The 22,601-nt window shown below is 39.9% G+C and overlaps 1 protein-coding gene across 1 annotated transcript in view; it reads right to left on the reverse strand.

The window, feature by feature from the left end:
• Nucleotides 1-9,777, reverse strand: part of TMEM200A (transmembrane protein 200A) — a 60,370-nt gene extending 50,593 nt beyond the window's left edge. Inside the window, exon 1 of the mRNA XM_080583730.1 lies at nucleotides 8,968-9,777. The gene's annotated coding sequence lies outside the window, so the exon portion shown is untranslated. The remainder of the gene's footprint in view (nucleotides 1-8,967) is intronic.
• Nucleotides 9,778-22,601: the final 12,824 nt, after the last annotated feature.

Consider the following 22,601-nt stretch of genomic DNA (forward strand, 5'->3'; position numbering starts at 1 on the left):
ATGTCCATGGTTGCTGCTATAGTACTGAGCTATCTCCCTCTCCATCTGCATTCTGTCCCCATACCATCATTATATTCACAGTACTGCAGCAGTCAAAGAACGAAGTGTGTTTGAGTACATCTTTTTTTTTTTCTTTTTCGTTTTTTTTTTTTTTTAAGTAAGGCAAAGAAAGTGTAACAAACTGTCAGAGCTTTCTGGCTAGCACACAGCTAATGAATAGGGGCAACTGAATCAAATCCATGCAGTCCAGAACAGCACAGCAACCAAATTATTAATATAAAACAATGGATGAATCTGCACAACAAGCATTAACCAGACCTCCAAGCACTACATCTAAACTAAAAATAATAATAATAATAATAATAATAATAATAATAATAATAATAATAATAAAAAGGCCCTAAGTACCAGAAGGGTTTCAAAAGTCACATGTTCCTGGAACACGGGTGTTCCCAAACAAAGTCTCACTGTTGAAGGGCAACAAGGGCAACATCCTCAAATAATTCCAGAGCAAATGACTCATCAGAAAAATCTTCCAAACCAAACTCTCCATAACATCAGCACCCTCTCTCCGAGGGTCATCTCTACTTCAGGCTGTTTTTACTGATCTCTCTCTCTCTCAATCTCTCTCTGTCCACTGATTTCATAGTTTGTTGTACTGGAGCTCCTTTTTGTTTTCTTTTTCTTCCCCCGTTTTCCCCGGAAGATGCTTCTTTAACTGGAAAGGAACAATTACTGGATTAGGAAAGAAAGCTTGGAACTAAACTCCTCTGAAGTCCAACACTTCAACCACAAGGTTTAATAAAAGCATGCTTAATCTGAGGTTGATGTTGATACTGACTTCTCAAAGAATATCAGGCAACGTGTTAGGCCTACTTCCAAAGCACTTGACGTTCAGGGATGAAAATAACCTCCTCAACTCAAACCTGAAAACCATGCAGGACAAGCCTTATTCAAAACTAAGCTTTGTCTAGTAGCAATTAGAATAGTCTATGCAAGAGTGAAAGAGGTTTCTCTGGGACTAGTTCTAAAACCTGTAAGAAAGGACTGCAGAAACCATCTCCAGGTGCTTCCTTTGGACTTTGCATTCCTGAACACAGGTTAAATACCTAATGTCATGTACACTGATAAAAATGGCCATAAAAACAAAGGTTAAGTATTCTCAAAATTCTTTAGAGAAGGCAAGAAAAACAATGAACTTCATATGTCACAAAGTCGTGTCACAATGCACAATAATAAAGCATTTGTATGCTATGAAGGCAGCGTAAGAATACACTGGTAAAAATATCTATAAAATGTTAACAGAAAGTTACACTACTCCACCTGGTTGCAGCCTCTCATAGGCTAATTCTGACTCTGATAATCGTACTTCTTTTACAAGAATTATATAATCTATACCATGGCATCTAATCATAATCTCCACATTTCACGAGAAAAAAAAAATCTGAATAAAAAAAAATCACAGTATTAAGAACTAAGATGAAAAAGAACCATAGTCTTAGCTATAACCTATTTTCCATTACCATTTCAACTCTACAGCCAAGAGGACAATGAAAAAATACAAACTGGAGTGCTGCAAAACACAGCATTGCCTGTTCTTAAACTCTAAATGTTTCTGTGTATAATTTCATTGGTATGTGTGTTGTTTGTAAACTTGGATTGGAAAACAGTGACTTGCATCTTTCTAATATCACACAGCCTATTGAACTATTTTCCAACAGCATACATAGGACCTTGCAGATATTCCACCATGGTCACCAGTTAATGAGGCCATGTCCTAGGAGAATAAAATTGAGTTAGAAAAAGAATGGAAATAAATTCAGCATAGGAGTCTGCAAAGTAATTTGGAAATAAATTTCTTCCTGGCAAAAATCAAAGCAAGCACTTTGTAGCGGCCATAAGAAGGGTTTGGGGAAAGCATTTTGGCATTGAATTATCATGAATTGACTCTACAGCTCTAAAAGTTTGTGAATTGTATTAACAACCAAGCCATTGGCTTGGCTATTATGCCCAAAGAGAGTCTGTTAGGCCTCTGGAAGCCATTATTATTAATACTTTGCCAGTCATTTTTTTACCGGGTTATTATTATAATGCTGATAATTGTGACATTAAGGAACTGTCAGCAGGAGATTTATTTTGTGTGTAAATCTGAACTTGTTCAGTAAACTTCTTGTAAAACATTTGGAAGTCTGGTGCCCCAGTATGTTCCACCAATTCCACATATTTTTTATATCTAAGCATAATGCAAATAACCAGACCACTCTAGTTGGTATCATGGCTAGAGAACAGGTTTTTGCCTCAGTAGTTTACTATTACAGACATAGTGAACACATATTGGAAAGGAAAATCTGTGCAAGTATGGCAGCTAAGTACTCACTTGAATAAATGCCATTTAATTATCCGACATTTTGAAGGCAGTCCCCATTGTGCTTATAATGCTCGCTAGTCTTCTATAAGACAGTGACATTACATAGATCTGCATGGTGGCTACTTTTGGGTTCAAGGTATTAGTCTGATTATAAAAACAACAGCTCACCTAACTTGCAGGTACTTCAAAATGCAGTAAAGTGCCCCACTTAGTAGTTTCTATCTTGGTAAACATGCTATACTCCACAGCTCCCTTTCTTTTTATATCTACGTTTGAACAGATTTGCTTATAGTATAGCTTCTCTAAGAACTGTTTAATGTCATTTTTGCAGACTGGTGTGTTTTGATACACAATAAAGACAAAATAAATCATCTAAAATGCAACTTAGGGAGACAAGAATTATTCTCTTCATTTTCCAGTTCATTTTACAAAGTCAAAAGATGGGAATGCATCATAAAGGAAGCACCACCATATTTTAAACATTCTATTTATAATGAGAGCCTATTTCAATCTACATTACTGAATGTAGCATCATTCACCTTTAAATATGCAGCTTATTATACCTCATAATTTTTTCTGCCTTCGTATTTTTTTTTCAATTTATATTTTGTCATTCATTTTTTTTTTATTATTATTATTATTTTATATTCCCTTCTTTTTCCCCTCCTTCCCACACCACCTGCTTTCTTCTTCATTCTTTTCTTCTCTCTTACCTGTCATATAACTTCTCCTTCCTACAGAAATATAGTCAGACCTCAGGTGAAACAAGTCAACTGTTAAATACACAGTCACTTATAGCAAGAAGTACACACTTGCTGAATCTCACACACCACATCAGGTTTATTCAGTTGACTTTGAACAACCCTACTGTGACATCCATGTCTCCAGGACAACGTGGTTCCTTGGTGCATCTCTCATTCTGAGTTCAGCAGGTTGCCCGACACGTACACTACATATGTCTAGCACAAGATGCTGCAAAAGCGAGAAGCTACAGCAGACAAGTTGTGTACACCTTGCCTGCTCCAAGGAACAATTCCTTAAGAAAGCACATTTGCTGCAGCAGACTGCTGACCCAACACACGGCACTGATCTCATCCATCTTCATGAAGTAGTACATTAAACGTACATCTCACTACGGTGTCAACACATGCTGAATTTCAGATTTGAGCAACAGAAAAAGATCGACTGTGTCTGTGCATGTATCCATGCAGTTACATGAGGAATGTACTGGAAATTTTCAGTAACAGGATCAAGTCAATGACTAGCCTAGTATATGATTCCTTGACAATCCTGCCAACCCATAGGAAAAGCAGGAACTACCAATATTAATTCTTCATTATGAGTTTTCCAAAACACAGAAAAATGATATAACATCCGAATAACTCTAAGAGTTATTCATTTACCTGTAGTTTCTCACACTGATTCACAACAAATTCCAAATAGATGCTTTTCAGTAATGGTGTTTGAAAATTGAATAACGACCTTTCTTTTTTTTTTTTTTAATATATGACAACATATCTTTTTGTGTATGTTTTGTATTTTAGTATGTGATATGCCTTTGTTACTTTGAATTACACAAATGAGAGAAAAAATGCCAGTGCTTTAAGCTGCAACTCACACATGCAACTAGATTGATGGGCAAGTTATGGTACAAGTAATGTCACTTTTTTTATTCAATACATAGCAAAATGTAAGTGATAAAATTAATTAGTTTGTTCAAAATTTGTTCTTCAACAATAGGCAGCTGATTACAGATAAGTGGAGCCATTTATTCAGACTCACTCAGATGGAAAATGTGGGGAAAAAAATCAAATTCTATTACTGTTATCACTATCACATCAAATTCAGTAGAACAAGTGAAGTTTTTTAATTGTCTCCTAATTAATCTGCTCTGATGGTGGTTTAAGTTCACAAAAATCAAAATGACTTCTGAAATTCCCCCCCTTATTGGAAGAAAGTAGTCATTTTAAAGCTCTAAAAAGCTTGTTTTGATTTCATATACACTCCCTGAGTTAGAGCTACAGATCCCAGCACATCACAGGCATCAAAGTGGATACCTCTCCTACCATAAGTTTAAGAATTAAGTGCCACTAAAGAATTGCTAGGACTCATAGGCTATTAGTGCCCAACAGTATCAACCCTTCATTGAAAATGTTCTTCCCATGTTACAGCTAGAGTGAATTATAGAAATAAGCAGTTTCAACATCCTCACATTGTAACACTTTTTAGTGATGGCTTTTAAAATAGTAGCACCGGGATGCTCAGTCTTTGTGAAATAGATAAAGAAAAAAAAAAAAGTCATCAGAAGATATTTTTCTCTTCTCCTGTAGTTCTTTGTCTTTAAACTAGTTGCAGTGAGAAGTAACTTACCCTATATTTCACATCACTTGTGATTTTTAAAATCTGTTTGGTTAGGGCATGTATCTGAAGTTAAAAGGATCAAATCTTAGTTTCTCTGATTCATTAAGAGCTTCATCATTTAAGTGGGATAGACATAAGCAATGTAGAAAAAGATACAGTTTGTTTCTTCTTAAATTAATTGGAGGAAAATGGTCACACGTCCAACAAAAAGAACAATTGACTACAGTTCCAATGGGATAGAAATAATAATGACATGTTGATATAAATGGACACAAGAAAGGAAGTTTTACAGCCCTCATTACAATTCCTGGAGGCTGTGCACAAAAAGGTACTTCATGGCTTTATTTTCCACAAGTCTGTTCTGGTACTATCTTTCCTGAAATCTCTGCTGGATGATTACACCTCACTGACTAAGATCCTCAGGCGTCCAGTTTTGGTCAGGTGGCTCTGCACCTCTCTAGCACACTTCTTTAGGTACAATAACCTTTCCCAACATGAAACAGGGAAACACAGAGACAAAGACTTTGAGGAAATAAATCCTTCCTTCTCATGTATTCTGCCCATTCAATAATTTTCAAAAAGACCCCAATGCTTTGTAATATTTCTGTCACCAAAAGATCAAAATAAGAATATTGAGTGATACAAACATTCTGTCACTGCTGCAGATAAAAAGTTACAAATAGCTCTTTGTTAGAGGATATCCATCTCATTTATAGCTTGCTGTACAAATAAATAAATAAATAAATAGAAATTAAAAAAAAAAAAAACTTGATTTTTAAGGGAAGGCATGAAGTTAAAAAACAAAAAAGATGAAGTTTAAAATTATTGATCCTGTAATAAAGTTCTGGTAGGAGAATGTAATTGCATTTATACTATAAGAGATCAGTATAATCTGAATATTGCAGCACTATGTTCAGCCATCAGTTCCACCTGATCTGCTCCTGACTAGATTCACTTACTTGGGTAGGGGCTACAGATACACTGCAGGTACTGAATTGTGTCACGTGGAAATGGTTGGTGGTGGAATAGAGTAATGACCTCTTGCTATACGGTCAGACCGCAGTCCCAGCAGGGAAGTTTACAACAATGCTTATTCTCACAAACTCCACAAAACGCAGGCACTCAGGAGCTAGTAAAACTAGCGTGTAGGATAACAGCTGTGCAAAACATCTGTTCAGCAGTTTCATTCACTGACATTGTCAGCATTTCACATTTCCATGCAATCTACAGTCCACTTAATAAGAACCTAATTACCCCGAGATTGTGTGGGTGATGTATTAGTCAGTAAGGGAGAAAAGCAGAAACTTTTCCTTACTCCATTCTTATTTTAACATGAAAGCACCACGTCAAGTATCATCTGCAAATTCCTTTATTTTCTCTTGGACTTGGAAGGTATAGACACCTCTTTATTTTAAAACGTGTATGAACCTTCTAAGAAGATTTCCAGTTCTTAAGCTATCGATCACAATCTTTGAGGAACGTAAAGGCAGTCATCCAGCCGGCAGCACAGGAAGCAACACAAAGATCCTGCTGGTAAACAGGCACCAAGAAGAACCTCCCTAAATCCTCATAGCAATGTCATAGCTGGGATGCCTTCCCACATCCATCAGGTCGCAGCTTCAGAAATCTCAACTACAACATTTTTTCAAGTCCTTCTAAAGGCTACTTTGTAGAACTGTAATATAAACATTATCTAATGGGATATTCTACCCGGCCTTCAGCTGTCTTTGTACAAGTGGTAAGGCTCTCTTTTAGACCCTGTTTGCCTGTCTCATGCCAAGCATCTGAAATGCCTTAGAGTGTGGCTAAACTGGGACAAGATGCCCATGTTTTCATGAGTGATTCCTAGTTTAGTTGTCTTTGCACACTGGAAAGTGATTTGCTCTTTTCCCTTTGTTCCAGTACCAGGAGATCAAACACCCATAGACTAAAAGTAATTGATCTGTTTACAAAGCATTATGGCACCAGGTCAAATGGAGACATCATCACTGTCTAGGAAATCAAGCTCTTATTTCCACTACATCTCTACTACTATCACGGACTATCAAGATTGCTAGCATTCTTCTGTAAAAAAAAAAATAGGAAGCTCTTCATGACAGCAACACTTAGGTTTCATATTTTTTATATCATACCTCTGTCTGGTTTCAATAATTCTGCTGGGAGTTTTCACTGATTTTCAGCATTTTGAATTTTTGACTCCTAAAACATACCGAACAAGCTATGAGAAGCAGTAGTCTCCTCCTGCTGTTCCATACATGTATTCTACTTCTTAACTCATTTTCACTTTTCATTTCCCCTTTTTGTTCACAGAGAGGTATGAGTCGGTCAGGAACATAGAACCCACAGGATGTGGCTGATGTGAATACTTGTGTATGGCACAGGTATTTTATGTCGTATGCCCAGCAGTCATGGAAACGGAAGGAGAACACACCGAGAAACACAGCTTTCTCCAGGAAGGGTCCAGTAATGCAGCTAAGCCAGCAAACAAGTTTCACTGAAGTTACTGCACCTATTGCTATATGCAATGAACTCACACCACAGATGGAGGTCGGCACTGCTTACCTGCTGGAGGGTCAACATACATTTCAGTGCTTTGTCAGAGCACGGCTTGCTTAGTCTGTACTTCACAGGATTAAATTTGGACAGCCCACCTTTTATAATCTGATTAAAGAGCTTCCATAAAGATGAATTCTGGTCCAATTCCAGCGAGGTTGTATTGGGCAAAAATGTTTCTATACATGGAATAAAATAATTGTAGTGTGCTGAACTCTCACATCATTATTCCTTTTCCAACTTTCATTTGGGTCATTGTTGCAATCCAACAAAGGAGCAACAAATAAAACATGTTTCTATGCCAACAAAATAAGAATTATATATGATTTTATTTTCCAAACTGCTATTTATCTACCACATATCTTTTTCCACAAGGGTGCTTTTTTATTTTTTTTTCCTGTGCTCAGAACAAAAATCTAATTGTACCTCATGTCTCAAATTGCTAAAAATTGTCTTATAATTATCTTCTAACAAGTATTTTGCTACAAGTATGTTTATTGGTATAACGAGAAGCACATTAAAATGTTCCAAACTCAAAAGACCCTTTGACTTCACTATTAAAATAATTCAAGTTACATTCAACAGAAATCAAATTTTATGTTTAAAGCGCTTTTTTTTTTCCTACTTTTTCAAAGCAGTACAGAAACAACAAAAGGAAAAAATGCACTCTTTCTTTCTATCTGGGCACTTCTCTGGTTTCCACCACATAGATCGGAAGTACCGTCTAGTTAAAGAAAAATAACAGGAGAGTTGCCAGCATACTGATCCAGAAACAGGGTGAGCCAGAACACACAAAACCTTTGGTGCTATAATTTCATGGAGCAATAAAGCCCTCCGTCCTAACAGCATCATAAAGTGGAGGTCTGCTACGTGACTACAGGTTGTGTTTTGCAGCTCTTCTTACACAAAACGATGCTTTAGAGGAATACTAGCCAGTTTTCTTTATCATAACCTGCGTAAAACAAGACTGGCGGTGGTTAATGACAATCAGGTACCCCTCCTGCGGTCCCTGCCCCGCCGGACAGGGCACTGACGCTGACCCAGGGACACAGCGGGGAGGGCAGGGAGGCACCGGGGGAGGCTGCTCCGTGCTTCTACCCTCGGGGAGCCCGGGGAGGACCCGCTCAAGCAGCGAGCCGGGTCTGCGTGCGAGGGAGGAGGGCATCCCGCTCGCCGTCCCCATCTGGCTCCCATCCTCCCAGACGATCCGCACACCACCACCATCTTTCCTCAAACAAAGCCAACCGAGCCCCGAACTTGGGTGGCGATGAAAGCAACGGGGAAACTTCCCGGGGCAGGGGGGGGCGAAACCGGGAGGCAGCTGCGGGGCCGGGGCCGGAGCCGGGCCGAGGGGCGATGGCAGCGCGGAAAGTCCTCGGGAGCCGAGACCAGACAAAAGAGGGTGTAGCAGCTGCACGGAGAGAGGCAGCTCCAACACGCCAACTGGCTCCGCTCGGGAGGCACAAAGTCTATTTCTGGGAGGGGAAAAAATAAAAAGAAAGAAAGAAAAGCCCCCCTCCGTCCCTCTCCCCACCCTGCCAACCGCCCCAAAGCCGAGCGGGGCTGCCCGCGGCTCGTCCCCAGCCCGCTCCCCGAGAGGGTCCGCGGCTGTGGGGCGGGGGGAGAAGGGGTGTCAAGCTCCGGGGTGCCCGGCAGCCCCCCCAGCCCGGCGCCCCTCCGCTTACCTGCGGGGAGGAGCGGGGTCTCACGGCGGGGAGCGCCGCGGGGCCGCTCCGGGGAGGCGGCGGCTGGCTCAGGGGGCGACGGGGCTCCCCGAGCTCTCCGAGCCCGGCCCCGGCGCCGCCGCCATCCTCGGCGAGACTCGGGCGGGGGCCGGCAGGCGGCGGGGCCGGGGCGGTCACTGCCGGCCGGGGGAGGACGCCCGGCGCCCGGGGGCTGCGCGCCCCCCCGCCGCCGCCACCGCAGGGCCAGCCGGAGGCGGCCTCCCCCTGCCCGCCCCGCGGCGACGGGCGGGTGCCATAGCAGCGGGGCCGCGGCCACCCCGGGGCGGGGGGGGGGCGAGGGCGTGGGCGGGCGGCGGCTCCCGGGCTGCAAAGAAGGTGGAAAAAAAGGAAAATAAAAATTAAAAAAAAAAAAAAAAAAACTTTGCCCGCTCCGCCGCGAGGTGCCCGGGCGCCGCCCCCGCCGCAAAGTTTCACTCGGCGAGCTGCCGGCTGCGGGCACGGTTCCCTGGGGGCGGCGCCCCCAGCCCCATCGCCCGCTTCTCCCCGCGGGATGCGGCCGGAGGAGGAGGAGGAGGAAGAAGCGGGCGGGCACCAGGGAGTCTGCGGCGGGACGGGGCAGGGAAGTTTTCCCTGTCCCCGGGGAAAAGCGCGGCCCCCCGGCGCTCGGTGCGCGGTGCCGGTGCTGTCCCCGGTGCCCTGTGCCCGGTGCCGGTGCTGCCCCTGGTGCCCGGTGCCCTGTGCCCGGTGCCGGTGCTGTCCCCGGTGCCTCCCCGCGCCGCTCTGCCGCCGGCCCCGCCGGGCGGGCGCTTTGTAGGGAGCCCGGTCCCGCCCCGGCAGGCTGCGGAGCCCCGGGGCCGGGAAGGAGGAGCCGGCGGGCGGGGAGCGGCGCCCGGCGGAGCTCCGGGGGCTGTGGGGGCTGTGGGTGCGCGGGGGGCTCGGCGATGGGGCAGGACACCCGGCCGACCCCGTGTGAGAGCCAGGCGGGAGCACGGGGTGATTCACCCGGGTGGGTTTTGCCTCAGCGACAATGACACTTTTATGATTCAGCTTTACTTTTCTTCTCTTATTCAATTTTTTTTTTTCGCTTATTTTGGGGTTTTGTGGCTGCCCGCCCACCCCTGGTGTCCAGCCAGGGCTGGCACTGTTTAGGTACCTGCTGCTCGCACCTTCCAGTCAAGCCAAGTAAAACCAGATGGGCTTGGGAGAGGGGGAGACTCCTGCCTGCATGGGAGCTCCCCACGTTTGTAAGTCGGGCGTGTCTTCTGGGGAGAAAAAATTGCGCTTCTTTGGAGTTGGTAGCTGCTTTTATTTGATTTTCAAAAATTGACTGGACTTCGAAGTTACCGTCACCTTTTCTTACCATTATTTTACCTCGCACTTCTCCTGAAAAGACAGAAAGCTGTTGAGCTTGGCATCGTCATCCCTAAATTTACTTCAGGCAGCACTCTCCTGGAGATGGATAGTGACCTAGGAGCTTCCATCCACCCTGCAACAAGCCCTCAACTCTTACGTGCATGCATTTTATTTATTGTGGTGTACAGTGCAGAGCATTTGTCAGTTCTCAGACTTCACTTTATGACTACACTCCTGCCTGAGGCTGCAGTGGCTTCCACACTGAATATAGCCTCAGTTACCACCTTGCCCTAGCAAGAAGACATTCATGCCACCAGCTCTGGACTAGCAAAGAGAAGAGAAACACAGAAACATGTTTAGAAGTTGGAAACATTGTGTTTCCAGCTTTCAGCATGTATTGATTCAAGGGGGAAAGAACTGCTTTCAAGTGTCAGATTTATACCTTTTCATTGGGGTGCTACCAGATTAGTAATTTGTTTTGTCCATCATATTGAGTGTATCTGATGCCAGCTAGTGAGAAGACAGTCTACAGACATATGTGTGCTCAGGCTGTCTGAGACCCTGCTGTGCATCACTGGGAGTGAAGAAAAGCAAGATGTTTGTGTACACCAAATCCCTTTCATAGTCAATGTCTCTGCATAGAAAAATTCAGAAATTTTCTCTAGAATTTATGGAAAATGTCACTGTGAAAGAGATGTGGGAACTTTACCCTCCTGTGCTGCCAGTAGCTCATGAAATGTGAATGATGTGAACCAGCACCGGTTTCACCACAGCTCATGTACTCATCCTGGAAAGATGGGGGCTTGTAGCACTGCAAGGAAAGTGATCTGGTCACTTCTTGGTAATGATCTCTGTTCGTCTCCCCTCCAACACCAGACAACGTACAGTATCACCGCATCTTTATTCATATTTTCCTGCTGTAAGATACTTCTCAGATACCTCATGTCCTTTTGGAAGTGCTGGCATTTAAATCCTCAGATGAGTTATGCCCTCAACTGGCCTCTCCCCATAAAAAAGAGTTCAGAGATAGTGTGGTTGTGAGGACAGAACGAAGGGGCTGGGAGATTCATTTTAGTAGTGCTGCTAGGTGGGAAGCATCTCTGGATTAGACAAACTTCCCCTTGCATTTGCAGTATGTGCATAAAACCTACTTTTACACTAAACCGCAGGGTTGTTGTTTTATTACATGACCCACAAGTCATATGTATGAAAATAGGACAATCGTGATTTTTAAATGTAGGCAGCATGTTTTGTGTGAGCTTCCTGCTGATGTTAGTACAGCAAGAGCTGCCCATCCTCGTGACAGACATCAGGGAGAAGTGTCATACAGGCGGATGACGTACGGCTTTGCTTCTTACCTGGGTTGTTTCGATTCTTTTAAAATTGTATTAGTGTATTCTTAAAGAGAGGTAGTACTTGCTCCTTTTCCTGCTTACAACAGTTTAATACTGATCTGACGACCATTGATTTAAGGGATTTACTCCTGATCTGCAGTGGAAAAGACAGCAGAGAATAAGATCCTGAGGCTCTTAAATCTCAGTCATCTGCAAATCTCTGGATACTAAGCCACTGTCAAGACCAATATTCCAGGCTTTAAAAGTCAACACTGATATTGCTCATGCCCAGTAAAACAAACATTTTAATGCATTAATTATGAAGGTGGTTGCTTCTGAGACTACAGCAAGAATCAGTAATTAGCGTCAATGAGTGAGATCCTCCCTTTCAATTTATTTAAAGGCATGGAAAACTTTTATTTGAAAATTGGTTTGTTAGCAGCATTATTCTAGTTTCCCTTCCAACCTGTATCTTTCAGTTCATAGTATGAAAAGTCATTCATTTCCTGTAATAAAAGAGTCAGTGGGTGGATTAAATGGCAAGCACGTCTTCCGTAAATTGAAGGCATTTAAAGAGAAGGCAGGCATTTTCAGTTCTTCCCCTTGGACAGGAACTTTTTCAAAGATTCAGACTCACTTCTACTTTGACTTTGGCTAGAACTTTGTTTGAATTTGGGACGCTGAACTGTCCCATGCTGTAGGGCTACAAACATGAAAATGTGAGTTTGGAACACGAATGTATTTGAAGGTTGAAGGGATCCACACTAGTGTGAAGAACTGTAGTCAAATCTGGACCGCTACAGGGAGATCAGCCCTCATCACAAGTTTTTGCCAAAACATAGTGTAAATAGTACTGTGAATCAGTTACCTTATATAGCTTGCTTTCCATATTATATTAAGCTAAAATATTAGTCAAAAACTGTTATCCCTTAATTCTGAGGAAATCTTCAGTCTATCATTTGTTCATACTCTTTTTCTTTTTTTTTCAATGTTATCAGCGTGAATTTGGTCTGCATAAGATATCAAGGGTTCCTTGGTGATAATGAATGTTAGTCAATAAATAATAACTATGGGACCACAGAATATGTCTAGATCTCTGACTAACAGCTGTTTTCTGCCCCTAAAAATACAAAATTATAAAAAATACAGTTCCTTAGTCTGTACGTGAGCAAGTATTTAAGCAATCAAGGACCTAAATAGTGTCTTAATATTAAATTACAGACCTGTTACATGTAATCAGATGACATGAGCTGGTAACTAAAATTCAGTCACAGAAAATCTGAATCTTTCCAGTATTTTCCAATAGGAAATAGAGTTAACAGTGTAGGTACTTCCATTACATACACACACAAAGTGACCTTGTATCTTTTACAATGTTTTCCCTCGAACTGAGACAGTAAAGTTTTTATTAAAGAAGCATGATGCAACCCAGGCTGTTGTTTTAACTTGTGACTCTGTCACTGCTTCCCACTACCTATCTCTTCAAACAGGAGCCACCTTTCCTCACCCTTCAAGGTCTAGAAGGTCTTTACCTCCTTTTCTAATCCCTTGCTATACTGGTAGGTCAGGTCCTAGCCCCTGAGGCCAGTATACATTACCAAGCTGCTAAGATGTTTAACAAGCAAATAATTTTTTTTTTAATTATTTTTTTTCTGTGATGCCTTACACTCTAGAGCTATGTGGAGCTCATCATGAGTATCAGTAAAGCTACTTCATTGGTCTCCTTAGAGCAACAGGGTGAAACTCCTTTCTCTATCACCTGTAATCTGTATCACCTATATCTTCTGTAGTCTTAGAATTGTCTGTTATGAACTGTCTTTATCCTGCTGGAAGCCCTTTGTGGCAGATACCATCTTTTTGTTTGCATCTGTACAACAATGAATACAATGAGATCCTGTTCAGCAGAATTATGGTGCAAATATTTGGTAATAGCAATGTAAAGCACAGAAAAAAAGGGCCAAGAAAATGTCAGAATTCTATAAAAGGATTTTGGCATGTGTCATTATTTATGCTAACAATAATTAAATAGCACAGAATACAATGTGATTTACTACTTATTGGCTTGAGCTTTATCTTGAGCAGTTTCTGAAGCTAGTGAGGATGCAGATAGAAATATTTGCTTCCAGATGATTTTCAATACTTTAAAAGGCTGATTTAACTTCATGCTTTCATATGATCCAACTTTTTAAAAAAGAATAGACAGAGAAGATTTAACACTCAGCTCTCTAGCTATGACGAAAATGTGTGTATGTTAAAAATAAACCTTTGAAAATCATGTCAGTAGTCTCTGTAAATAGAAAGTAGACTTCTCGCTGTTCAGCATCTAGTGTGTATATGGCATTTCATATATAAAGAATTTGCTGGAATATCTATTGTTTACAGTTGTATGAAAAAGTGTTTAAGTTTAATAGGTTTTATTTGAAATGTTTGTCTGTAAAAAAGTGTTATTATGAATACCTGGACATGCTGGAATGTATAATATTGGTAACTAATAAAAAACACTGAAATCCTTTTCTAGGAAGAGAATGATTATTATGCATACATAAATGAAGAGACTGAAAAATACACCGAATAAAGAAAGGCAAATACGTATGGACTGGAACTCTTGTTTAATGTACAGGATATTGAAAAAAAAAGTCTTCCAAATGTTGTTGTTTTTTATTATTATTATTTTGTTTTTATTTTAATATTTTATTTTATTAATTTTATTTTCAATTTCTTATTCATCAGTGCAATGTAAGTGTTTTGGTCTGGGACACTCTCTTGTGTTAGCATATTTAAATAGCAGTACCATCTTGAAAGGAAAATGGAAAGTAGTATGTAAGCTTTCATGTCCATTACAGCAGAAGCATAAATAATATGTTAGTGGAATATTATTTTTTTTTTAGAAGAAGAAGCAAATACATAGAAAACATAATATTTTCTCTGATTATCAAATTGTTTGCAGCAAACACTTTTTCCCCTCTGCATTTAAGGTTTTCTGGTACTTCATTATGAGTCAAAAACACAGCTCTTCTCTTTGGGCTGTTTCAAAGTAGGCAGGATGTTGGTACTACAGGTAGCATATTTCCTTGTTTGCATAAGGGCTTGTCTCTGCATTTTAAATGCCAGCGTTAGTGCCAGAGAAAAGAGAAGAGTACTTACAGAACTGCCATCCCTTCATCATATATTTCCAGGAAGATAACAAAAAGCAACATAGTGTGTGATTTAACATTTAAGTTCCATAACAAGCTTTCCATGCATGTGGTGGTGCGAGCAGTAGTCACACTATCTCCATACAAAATTCCACTGTGGAATTTCCACTTATAGGAAATCAAGTTCAAGTGAAGCAAAACTATTTTGGGAAAAGTACAGTTGCTATTCTGAATGAAAATCTAGATAATGGAAACCATATCATTTCTTCACAATTTTGAACTTTGCCATTGATGTGTTTCTTATGTGACAGATAGTAGTTATCTGTGATCATTTTAGGTGTGGTCACAGTAAGTCCAGACTTCATGCCATTTTATGCCATCTTAAATTCTTTTTGCTACTGTTGTGAGAAAAAGCCATGGAGCATTAAGAAAAGTTAATAGATGCCTCTCATCTGAATACTTGTATCGCTATTGAAATGCATTATTTAGGGAATTATCAATTTTTCCTTCTATCTCCTACTACACAGAAAGAAAAGCCATGTCTACGTAATACATTCTTATTATGTAAAATATGTAACTAATTACCTAGAAGTGCTACCAATCTGTTTCCTAAATATTATTGTTTCTAGACAAAAAAGAAACTAGAACTGAACAATAGTTTACTTCATTATGAAGTGTGAATGTGTTAAAAACCTTTTGTGACATGACTAGATATGCATGTTTTTCTAAAACATGAATTTTACGAACTGATACCTCAAAGAAAGTGCACCTCTCCAATAGTCATTAGTATTGTAACCACAGTAATCACACGCTGTTACTGCCCATCCTTGATCAAAGAGTTAGATCTTAATGCCTAAATTATAGAAAATACTTTAGAAAAATAATGATTTCCAAATAAAATTATCTTCAGCATAGAAAACTGGCAGAAAATCACCTTTAGAAATTCCTACTATGCTTAAAGATTCTCTGGATAGGTTTTCAGGAAGCCACATAGTAGTGGAGCACTGGAACATATTCTAGAGATAATGTGTTTTCATTAAATCTAGTTTGATGTTTGGAGGTTCTTTCTTTGTGATGTGATTATGTGAGTCCTCTGAATAACTGAGTTCCACAGAGAGTCTAGAGAGAAGTTAGCTTTTATTCAAATGGTTAAAGAAGGTGCACTAAGTCTTAAACGTCAGGTAAAAACATACTGTAAATCTCCAGTCATAATTTCCAAGCTTTATGAAGAATACATTGTGAGTTATTGTTCTGTTAGATTTCATGCCTGCTTCTGAAAGGAAAATGATGAATAAGTCCATAACAAAGACTACCAAATGTGATAATTAATGCAGAATGATTGATGACATCAGGAAATTATCATTTATTATGTGAATAGTGATGGAAATAATATTAATGCCTAATCCAGCATTTTAGATCCAACACAACACAAATATATAGGCTATAGGCTATTTTACCTGATATTACAAGGACTTAACCCTGTATAAAAGAAACCCATAGATTTTATCTCAGCAGTCTTCTCACTGTCCAGTTTTAGCCACAGTTCTTTCTCCCTTTCCCTTTCCCTTTCCCTTTCCCTTTCCCTTTCCCTTTCCCTTTCCCTTTCCCTTTCCCTTTCCCTTTCCCTTTCCCTTCTTTCCCTTTCCCTTTCCCTTTCCCTTTCCCTTTCCCTTTCCCTTTCCCTTTCCCTTTCCCTTTCCCTTTCCCTTTCCCTTTCCCTTTCCCTTTCCCTTTCCCTTTCCCTTTCCCTTTCCCTTTCCCTTTCCCTTTCCCTTTCCCTTTCCCTTTCCCTTTCCCTTCTTTCCCTTTCCCTTTCCCTTTCCCTTTCCCTTTCCCTTTCCCTTTCCCTTTCCCTTTCCCTTTCCCTTTCCCTTTCCCTTTCCCTTTCCCTTTCCCTTTCCCTTTCCCTTTCCCTTTCCCTTTCCCTTTCCCTTTCCATTTCTGAACCAGTAACCCAGAAAAAAGCAGATTCTCAGGATAGTTTATATCGAGAGATTGTCTTAAAAGAAACCACACAAGAAACTATTATGATAACATAAAAATGAAAAAAAAAAAAAAGAGGGGTAGGGGAAACATCTATACAAAGATGTCCCTGAAATCGTTTTTTAAAATTATGGTCTCTGTTTTGCTCAAGTAATTGTACGTACTTGTTAAGGATGATTAAGATATGTAAAATTAATGGCATAAAATTCTTAAGAGACCACTATGGAACAATAAAAGTTGAGCCATTCATTGATGTTTAAAAGTTCAATTATCAATAATTATAAAATAATCATATGTCTACCATAAACCATAGTTTATCATAGTATTGTCTCAAATATGATTTATGAATGGATTATAACCAAGTAGTTATTTATGAATATTAGGTTTGCTTAAATGGCAATTAAGATAGAAGCTTGATAAAAAAGAGCCTGTTATCCATTATTTTCGTGCATCTCCCGGGGTGTATGTTATCAAAAGCCTAAGTACAGGGGAATTATTTTCAGAGTATTGATATCTTCACTGAACTGCTCATGATGGAAAGAGATTGCATGAAAATGTTAACCTGGTGCTAGGGAAAAAAGAAAAAAGAAAAAAAAGAAAAAAAAACATTTCAGAAAAAGTTATTTTAAAGGCGTTTTTAAGCACATTTCCTAACATACTTAAGTTAAAGGAAATAATCTGGAATAAAATGCTGTGCAGAATAGGCTTGACTACCTTACCGTATTGTTAATTGCTTCAGCACATCTGCAGAAAAGCACACAGCAGGATAACTGGAGCCTCTGTTGATGTAGTTTGCCAAAATATCAATTCGTTCTTTGTGTTGAAATGAAACATGAGGAACTTCGTTAGTATCTGTTTGTTTATTTTACCGTCTCTTCTGAAAATATATTTTTTTCTTCACAGCTTGACCAAAGCTGGATAACATCTTCCTCAGGAGAGCAGTTTTGTTACCGTTATTTATACATAATCAGACAGTTTATTATGTACCCATCTGTATGCAAATTCTCATTGACTTTATTGTGAATTTAGTGCACAGGCTGGCAGAGGGAAGAAGTGACTAGTGCATGTTTTTTTTTATCTGTCAATGAAAGCCTTCACGTAAATAAATGGGGTAATGACATGCACTTTCTGGTATTTTTTTCATCCCAAGAAAACAACTGGTGGTAACTTTGGTCTCCCACTTACTTACATTCCAGCATGAAGGATGACATTTTATTCTACTTAAATTTCCTCTGCAGTTTCCAATTGTCTCAGCACTCCTCTTCTCACCAGTATCTGCCACATAGCGTGTTTGTACACTGTTGAATGAAACATAAGAGGCCCCATGTTTCATTCAGTCATCAGCTGTATTTTAGCTCTACAATTTATTTACCTTGGGATCTGAAAATGTCTCACTGTTCTCATAGTGTTTCTTCCATCAATTGAAGCTTAATCCATATTTTCAGTCTAAAAAAAAAAAAAATCTGATTTATAATAAATTTTATAGTCTATTCAGTTATTAACTTTGCTGGTAAGTGGTTTAATTAAACTGAAGTCCTCTTAGTTGTGATGTGATGTCTTTAAAAACAATTGACAACTCTGAGATCAATGACAGGCATGCTGACCAGGCACATTTCCTATTGTTTCCTAATTTGTGTCTTTCACTATAAGGCTAGATTGTGATCCTCTGGAGTCAGGGCTGTCATGGATTGGAGGATATGTTAGTGTGATCTCATGAGTAGACTGTCATGTTCCTTGCCACAGCCGCAGTCTCCCTCCCCTAGGACATGCGGTCTCACAACAGAGGAAGGCTTTGAGCATGCTAGCTCAGCCTGGACAGGAAGTACAAACACATTTTCAATAAAGAACCACTTTACTTTGTGTTACTTTTAGAAGATTGTATACTAAAGCAAAACAAAGTGAAATATAAAAGCAAGAGAGAGTTGGAGAGGGCAGCTGGAGAAGTCAGTGAAAGACCATGGGTCTGGAAGAATACACATGGCTGACCGCTGTCCTGAGAGGATGAGACCAAGTGTCTAGGCTCTAACAAGCAGTCCTTCTACCTGCAATGTCCAGATATATTCACATGATTCCTGTGGAGCCAGTGTCCTCTTTCTTTCCCTGATGAACTAGGATTCCAGATGTGGATGGTCTCATCCATCCCAGCTTCAGGGGGGGTTCAGTGAGGGTTACAGTGACAAACAGCCCTGAGGTTGATCTGGCTGAAGGCTCACATAGCTGAGGGAGGACTCCAAACGGTCACACTACAGACAGAACCTTTGGCATGCAAGAACCGATGACAAGGACGACCTTTTTTTTTCTGTGTTTGTGTAAAATGCAGCAGCAGCAGCACAGAAGGTCCTGCTCCATGGGTATATTGTCACTGGTAGCAAGCAGAAATTTTACCCGTTTGTAAGAGTGATAGGCATCTATGTCTGATGCATTTGCATGGGCTTTAATAGAGCCATTTATTTTCAGTTCAGAGAGTAAACTCCCATATCAGGATTCCTAAGAACTATGTGAAATAATGAACTTCCATCGTCTAAATTTAGGAATTTTTTAGCCCAAGTGTGAGTTCTTTGCACACAGTAAGTAGAGAGGTTTGGTTGCAAATAAGCATTTTTGCATAAAAGAAAATGCATAAAACAATGCTCAGAAATGCAGACACTAAATATAAAAATATTACAAATAGCAATGCTATCAGGAGCAGCAGAATGATCTTTGTCCTCAGTTGTCCAGAGTAGCCATTCCTTGCATAATAGGGAACAACAAGAGTAGTTAGAGGTTTGCTGGCATAGGAAATATCCCAATTTTATGACATGTTCTGAAAGTGCATGTGAGTACAAATTACTATATAGACGTAGGAACTAATTTATTTATATGCATTGAGCCTCCTGTGACATTCTCAGTGCAAATTATAGATAAGAAATGGCTATATAGTGCAGGGAAGGGATTCACTTAGAGCACAGGGCCCCCAAAGAGTTGCTCCACAGTCTTTACAATGTAACTCCACAGAAAACAGAGGCTTGACATTCAATGACCCTCAGTCTTACTAAGTTTCCAACACTAGTTCAAAATAGTGCCTTTTTTATCTGAACCTGCTTTTGCAACCAATGTTTCTGATAAGAAATGTTAGAAAAAATATTTAAGATATCCTTTACAGATTTCAACAGGTGTGTGAATTCTGCAAATGAGAATGCCTTTTGGTAAAAAACATCCTTGAAAACATTTAAAACACTAGACCTCTTTAAACAGCTATGGCTTTTTGACCTTTGGAGAAATCTGAAGTCTTATCTCCATAACATGAAAATAACTTGCCAAGAGTACAGTCTCAGGGCACATTTGCACAGAAAAGACGTCTTGAAACAAGATAGGGCATGAATTTAAACTTCACTTGCTGTTTTACAGAAAATATCTACATAGGTAAAATTATCTGGATTTAGGACCTCTATATCATCAGCACTCTTCCAGAGGAACAGTGCAAGGATATTCTGACTTCACTGTAGTATGTCAACACAGCTTCTGCAAACCATGTATTCTGTGCAGTGTCCTTTTTCAGTGGTGCCCAGTGCCAGGACATGAGGCCATGGGCACGAACTGGAACACGAAAGGTTCAGTCTGAGCACCAGGCAGTGCTTCTTTACTGTGCAGGTGACAGAGCAGTGGCACAGGTTGCCCAGAGAGGATACAAAGTCTCCTTCCTTTGAGATCTCCAAGAGCTTCCTGGACACTGTCCTAGGCACCCTGCTCTGGGTGTCCCTGCTTGGCAGTAGGGGGACCAGATGACCTCCAGAGGGCCCTTCCAGCCCTTCCAGCCTCAGTCTTTCTATGCTTCTACAGCTATGACATTTAGTAAATTTTGTTTTACTCATTGCAGAAGGATTTCTCAGACAGGGGGAGGGTAGGACTACATTTTGTCTACATTATAGAACAAAGCTAATGCTTTTCTTAACTCATCTATTAGCAAGTCAGAGTTCATCTTTTGCAAAAGCTCAAAAAAAAAAAAAAAACAAAAACAACCATGGAATGTAAATTACAGTTAATCTTGATCTGTTTTCCTACAGACCAGCCTACACACATTTTTATATCAATTTAAGTTAATTGCAGGTACTCAGGATGGACGCACCAAGCTCCCTAAGTGAACTTTATCAATATATAACGTGTTTATAACAGTAAAACTGCAGCCACCTTACTGATACACCCATTTGGCTTTCCATTGTTTTCTAAACTGTAATATGAATTCCTCTTCTATTTTCTTTTTCCTTACAGTTTTCTGTTTTCTTCAAAAACTATACACCACTTTCACTGTGTTAGCGGGGCTTATTGCAGATGTGTGTATATAAGAATGGTTATGAAATACTTACTATACAGCACTTTCCACACCACTAGTGATTTTGCAGCAGCAGCATCAGGAAAACTCTACATCCCAGTGAATATACTTTACAAAGGTTTGAGTATAGCTTCCAATCCCAATGGCTTCCTATGTGACTCTACAGAACCTAATGCACAATCGTGTACCTTTATTTATACAAACTCCCTTGGAATCAGAAATATTACTTAAATTGGAAGACGCTGCCAGGATCACAACCTTATGTTTGAAATACACATCAAATATTAACATATGTTTATACTGTTAAATGCTGCATTTATTTCCTACCTTGTTCACTGTTTTCTGAAGAAATATCTGGTAGTTTCCTGATATGAATGTTTGATTGAATTGCTCTGGTTTTTTTTCCTATTTTTTTCAGACTTCTAAACATAAGATTAATTCAAATCAAGCTCATATACTTTATCTATAACTACATAACTCATAAAATCAAATTTTACTTCATATACTCTTATCCAGTGGATTGTTTTTCATCAGACTATGAATCATATAAGTAATTTAACACAGGGATTTGTTTTTCATTCACTTAGAATGTGACTGCTTTCTACTGAAAATGAGCGCCTTTTGTATTTAACAAGGGTCTGTATTTAACAGTATATTGTTAAATAACTGTATTTATCATTAATACTGTATTTAACAGTGAAGCAGAATAATAGTTTTCCCAGCTCTTAAAATATATTACCAGGTTCTTGTTTGTCTTTAGATTGTTTCTATTTTAAAAATTACCAATTGTACGTAGAATTATTTTAAAACCTTCAGTTTGTAGGCTATGGAGAAAAGGAAAGAATGGAATAAATACTGTAATTTATTGATATTGTGCAATGTTAATCAACAGTATATTTCAACTAATAGGAGGATAAATGGGTAAATGAGATGGGAAAGTTCATAGCAGAAAAGTAAGTTTATCATTTCCAAACAGATGTTTACTGAAAGAAAAATAGCTGCTTTTATTCAGATAGATGACATTTTGCAGAGCTACAGATTCAAAGCTTGAAAGCAGGTGTGAATGTGTTTAAAGTTTCTTAATCCAAATTGTTTATACAGTTTTAGAGCTATACCTTTTGGCAAGTCTTTGGCAAGGCGGATGGCGTGCAATTTTTCTGCTTTTGCAACAGCTGATAGAGGAGTTATATTTCCTTGCCCCTCCCTTCTCCTTGGCAAAAGACTTTAGCACAGTTCCTGTCCAGTTTTCAGCATACTTTTGGCTCTGCTGACTCGATGCACGCTTTGTTTTCAAGCCTGGCATAAAAGAGAGTGGGATAAATGCCCTGCTAACCCTGTCCTGAGTCCTACTCTCAGTTCCATGGATAAAATGCTGACACCTCTGAATGCTGACCTGTGAGATGCAGAGGGGAAGGTGGTGTCCAAATCCCAGTTACTGAGAGGTGAGTCAAAGATGCTAGAGAAACTTCACTCCAGTGTAGTAGCAGTTGCAAGACTTTCATGCACTTCAGTGAGTGTGTC

Source organism: Anser brachyrhynchus (assembly GCF_964034855.1).
Source record: "Anser brachyrhynchus genome assembly, chromosome: 3".
Taxonomy (NCBI): domain Eukaryota; kingdom Metazoa; phylum Chordata; class Aves; order Anseriformes; family Anatidae; genus Anser; species Anser brachyrhynchus.